Consider the following 6000-nt stretch of genomic DNA (forward strand, 5'->3'; position numbering starts at 1 on the left):
TGGTTCTTGACTGATCAATAAAGATGCCAGGGGCCAGTTGCTGGGTGGAGGGAAAGAGGCAGGACTTCTGGATCCCTGCAGTAGGCTAAGAGAAGCAGGGGAGAAAAGGAGATTCCCCATGCTTCAGAGGGAGAAGGAGCCACCAGCCATGTGAGGTCTCAGATTGAGTGGCCATCAGCCACTTCCCTGACTGGGCCTCGGGTAGCAGGTGGGAAATCAGAAACATAATTAAGCTGAAGGCAGATTTAGAGGGCTGAACAAGGAAAAGGTAACTGAGCAACTAAATTTGAGGAAAGATTTAGGGTGCTGATCTGGGAGTGAAAAGAAGGGTATGAGATAACTGAGGAAGGCTTAGAAGAGCCCAGCGATTGAGACAATAAGGCAGGCATGGAGATTTGCATATGCTCCGCCCAGAGAGTGACACTTTTAGAAGATGTAGCTCTGTTGGAGTAGGTGTGTCATTGGGTGTGGGCTTTAAGACCCTCATCCTAGCTGCCTGGATGTCAGTATTCTGCTAGCAGCCTTTAGATGAAGATGTAAAACTCTTAGCTCCTCCTATACCACGCCTGCCTGGATGCTGCCATGTTTTTTCCTTGATGATAATGGACTGCACCGCTGAACCTGTAAACCAGCCCCAGTTAAATGTTGTCCTTACAAAAGGTGCCTTGGTCGTGGTGTCTGTTCACAGCAGTAAAACACTAACCAAAACAGCAGGTCTGTGTTTTTTCATCTGTGGATCCAATATTCTCTGGGTAGCATGGTCTGCCTGGAGCTTAAAGCAGGGTAGCAAAAACTACATGCAGCAGTACCTAAGACCTGTGCTAAAGATTGAATTACCTGAGAGATGAATGCTGGTCCATTGTCAGAGCCAAGTGGTGCAGGCAGACTGTACCTGGGTATTATATCTTCCAGAATCCTCTTTGACACTGTGTTGGCAGTCTCCTTTGTAGGGTAGGCTTCTACCCATCCTAAAAAGTTATCTATCAAAACTAGTAGATACTTACATCCATATGTTTCTGGCCTTATTCTGTAGGATCTATTTCTCAATTGACCTCTGGCTGTTGGTCTCTAATCCTGGTTCCTGGGGTCCCTTGATTAAGGCTTGAGGGGTTCATAGCCTGACAAGTAGGGCAGTTTAAGATTACCTGATTGATCAAGGATCCCAAATTATATATTTTGTAATTTGCCCTGAGTAATAATTCCTTTAGTTTTCAGTGACCCAGTGTAAAGCTTGATGCATTTGATGGATGAATTGCTTAGTGAGCTCCTTAGGTAGAATGATTGTCTTAGGCAGGGTTTCTGTTCCTGCACAAACATCATGATCAAGAAGCAAGTAGGGGAGGAAAGGGTTTATTCAGCTTACACTTCCACATTGCTGTTCATCACCAAAGGAAGTCAGGACTGGAACTCAAGCAGGTCAGGAAGCAGGAGCTGGTGCAGAGGCCATGGAGGGGTGTTTCTTACTGACTTACTTCCTCTGGCTTGCTCAGCTTGCTTTCTTACAGAACCCAGTACTACCAGCCCAGGGATGGCACCACCCACAATGGGCCCTCCCTACCACCTTGATCACTAATTGAGAAAATGTCTTGCAGCTGGATCTCATGGAGGCATTTCCTCACCTGAAGCTCCTTTCTCTGTGATAACTCCAGCCTGTGTCAAGTTGACGCACAAAACTAGCCAGTATAATGGTACAGCCTTCAAAAGTTAGTAGCCATATGTCTTCTCTTCTGTAAATTCCCTTGCACCTGATCTTGTCTTCAGCATTATATTTGGGGATGGCTGGGAGTGCAGAGAGTGACAAGGCTACCAGGATGTGGGCAGTAGAAACTGGGTGGCCTCTCTTGTGGCTTCATTAGCTAGCCTGTTTCTTTAGGCTGTTTCTGATGTCCCTTTCTGATGCCAGGGGCAATGAATTATTGGCTTTGAGAGGAAGCCATGACACTTATAGTAAAGCAAGTACTTTCTTTCTTATTTTTGATTATTTTTTTCCACCAACAGTCAACAGTTCCCTCTCTTGGTATATGGACCCGTGTACATGAGCCATAGCAAAGGCATATCTGCTGTCAGTGTAGATGGTAGCTATGGCCCCTTTCACCAGTTTTAAAGCCTGGTTTAGAGCCTTCAGTTCAGCTTTCTGGGCTGAAGTTTCTGGCGGCAAAGCGGTTACTCAAATGTTAGAGTCCAAGTCCACTGCTGCCTTCCCCACAAACCTGGTTCTGTTCTGGATGAAGCTGCTGCCATCCATGAGGTAAATGTGTTCTCCATCTGGCCAGGGTATGTCAGTCAAGCCTAGCCTGATGTTCTAGACATTTCCCCAAACTATAGAGCCATCATGCAGTACATCTGAGGACAGGTCGGGTGGCGGGGTGGCTGGGTTTAAGGCAGATGATGGGTTATATCTTATTAGATGGGGATTCAAAATCAGAGCCTGGAAGCACACCAGTCTGGCATTGGATAGCCATCGGCTAAGTGGGTTCTTGAGGGTCCCATCAATAGAATGGGGGGTGGGGATAACAAGCTCCTACCCCATTGTTAGCTTGTCAGCATCCTTGACCAGCAGAGTGGTGGCAGCTATAATTCAGGGACAGGCTGGCCATCTCTGGATCATTGGGTCCAGGTTTTTAGATAAACAGGTCACAGGTCATTTCCATGGGCCCAAAGTTTGGGTGAGTACTCCCTTTGCTTCCCACTTTCTCTCATCCACATACAGGTGGAATGGTTTGTGAATGTCTAGGAGGGCCAAAGCTGTTGCCTCCAATAAGGCTTTTCTTGAGGTCTTAAAAGCTGTGCCCGTTCTATCTTATCTTCTTGGACCCGGGTGGCCTCATATAATGGCTTTGTTATCTCAGTGAACCCTAGCATCCAGAGTCTACAAAACCAGGCGGATCCCAGAAATTCCCATACGTGCCTTCCCCTTCACGTTGATACAACTGGAAGGGTTTGCTTCTGGACATCCAATCCAACAGCATACACTGTTCCCCCTTGAGTATGCACCCTGGGGTAGATGACTTCAAACTGACAAAGCTGGGCCTTCTCGGCAGACAATCAATAGCTCAGTTGACTCAGCTCCTGTAGCAGGTCTCTTGTGGCCTCCTGGCATGTCTACAAGTCAGAGGCTGAAATCAGGAAGTTATCCACATACTGGAGTTAAGTTGTTGGGGGTGGGCCCACTGGCACTCACATAAGTCCTCATGAAGGGCCTCGTCAAAGATGGTGGGTGAGTTCTTGAACCCTCGAGGCAGACATGTCCAACTCAGTTGTCTGTTGAGCCTCTAGACTTTGCCATTCAGAGGCAAACAGGCTGGCTTTTGGGTACCAGAATCAGGCTGAAGAAGGCATCCTTCAGGTCTAGCATGGTGGACATAGTGTGCTCAGGAGGGAGGCTGCTCAGCAGGGTGTATGAGTTTGGAACCATGGAATGGATGTCTTCCACCTGTTTGTTTACCTCCCTCAAATCCTGCACAGGCCAATAGTCATTGGAATGGGGATTCTTGACTGGAAGAAGAGGAGTGTTCCATGCCTAATGGCAAGGAATCAGAACCCTGGTCTCAATCAGAGCCCATCGATGTGCAGGGTGATTGGAGATCTGGCCTCTCTGGGCATAGGATATAGGCTGATTAGGGCTAGGGCGGCTCCAAATTTATTTATTTATTTATTTATTTATTTATTTATTTATTTATTTGGTATTTTCTTTATTTACATTTCAAATGTTATCCCCTTTCCTGGTCCCCTCCCCAAAAGCCCCTAACCCATCCTCCCTCCCCCTGCTTACCAATCCACCCACTCCTGCTTCTCTGCCCTTGCATTCCCCTATATTGGAGCATCTAGCCTTCTGAGGACCAAGGGCCTTTCCTCCCTTTGATGTCCAACAAGGCCATCCTCTGCTGCACAGGCATCTGGAGCCATGGGCCTCTCCATGTGTACACCTTGGTTGGTGGTTTAGTGCCTGGGAGCTCTGGGGTACTAGTTGGTTCATATTGTTGCTCCTCCTATGAGGCTGCAAACCCTTTCAGTTCCTTGGGTCCTTTCTCTAGTTCCTCCATTGGGGACTCTGTGCTCAATCCAATGGTTGGCTGAGAGTATCCACCTCTGTATTTGTCAGGCACTGTCAGAGCCTCTCAGGAGACAGCTGTATCAGGTTCCTGTCAGCAAGCACTTCTTGGCATCCACAATAGTGTCTGGATTTGGTCACTGTATATGGGATGGATCCCCAGGTGGGGCAGTCTCTGGATGGTCTTTCCTTTAGCCTCTGCTCTACATTTTGTCTCCATATTTCCTCCCATGGGTATTTTGTTCCCCCTTCTAATAAAGTATCCACACTTTGGTCTTCCTTCTTGAGCTTCATGTGGTCTGTGAATTGTATCTTGGGTATTCTGAGCTTCTGGACTAATATCTACTTATCAGTAAGTGTATACCATGTGTGTTCTTTTGTGATTGGGTTACCTCACTCAGGATGATATTTTCTAGTTCCATCCATTTGCCTAAGAATTTCATGAATTCATTGTTTTTAATAGCTGAGTAGTACTCCATCATGTAAATTGGAGTGGAAAATGGATACCACATTTTCTGTATCCATTCCTCTATTGAGGGACATCTGGGTTTTTTCCAGCTTCTGGCTGTTATAAATAAGGCTGCTATGAACATAGTGGAGCATATGTCCTTATTACAAGTTGGAGCATCTTCTGGGTATATGCCCAGGAGTAGTATAGCTGGGTCCTCAGGTAATACTAATTATCTGAGGAACCGCCAAACTGATCCAGAATGCTTGTACCAGCTTGCAATCCCACCAGCAATGGAAGAGTACTCCTCTTTCTCCACATCCTTGCCAGCATCTGCTGTCTCCTGAGTTTTTGATCTTAGCCATTCTGACTGGTGTGAGGTGGAATCTTGGGGTCCTTTTGATTTACATTTCCCTGATGACTAAAGATGTTGAACATTTCTTTAGGTGCTTCTCAGCCATTCAGTATTCCTCAGTAGAGAATTCTTTGTTTAGCGATGTATCCCATTTTTTAAATAGAATTATTTGGTTCTCTGGAGTCTAACTTCTTGAGTTCTTTGTATATATTGGATATTAGCTCTCTGTTGGATGTAGGGTTGGTAAAAATCTTTTCCCAATCTGTTGGTTGCCATTTTGTCCGTTGTCTTACAGAAGTTTTGCAATGTTATGAGGTCCCATTTATCAGTTCTTTTTTTGTTTGTTTTTGTTTTTTTGCCCCTTCCCCCCTCTCCCCCCCACCCCCGCAGGGTTTCTTTGTATAGCCCTGGTTGTCCTGGAACTCCTTATATAGACCAGGCTGGCCTCCATCTCAGAAATCTGTCTGCCTTTGCCTCTCAAGTGCTGGGATTAAAGGCGTGAGCCACCACCGCCTGGCTCCTATTTATCAATTCTTGATCTTAGAGCATAAGCTATTGGTGCTCTGTTCAGGGAAATTTCCCCTGTGCCCATGTGTTCAAAACTTTCCCCCACTTTTTCTTCTATTAGATTCAGTGTATCTGGTTTTATGTGAAGGTCCTTGATCCATTTGGACTTGAGCTTTTTACAGGGAGATAAGAATGGATCAATTTTCATTCTACATGTGGCTTCCAGTTGAACCAACACCAATTGTTGAAAAATGCTGTCTTTTTTCTACTGGATGTATTTAGCTCCTTTGTCAAAGATCAAGTGACCATAGGTGTGTGAGTTCATTTCTGGGTCGTCAATTCTTTTCCATTGATCTACCTGCCTGTCACTGTACCCATACCATGCAGTTATTATCACTATTTCTCGGTAGTACAGCTTGAGGTCAGGGATGCTGATTCCCCAAAACTTCTTCAATTGTTGAGAATAGTTTTCACTATTCTGAGTTTTTTTGTCATTCCAAATGAATTTGAGAATTGCTCTTTTTAACTTTGTAAAGAACTGAGCTGGAATTTTGATGGGGATTGCATTGAATCTGTAGATTGCTTTCGGCAAGATGGCCGTTTTTGCTATAATAAGCCTGCCAATCCATGAGCATGGGA

The sequence above is a fragment of the Apodemus sylvaticus genome, chromosome 5 (assembly GCF_947179515.1).
Source record: "Apodemus sylvaticus chromosome 5, mApoSyl1.1, whole genome shotgun sequence".
Classification (NCBI taxonomy): domain Eukaryota; kingdom Metazoa; phylum Chordata; class Mammalia; order Rodentia; family Muridae; genus Apodemus; species Apodemus sylvaticus.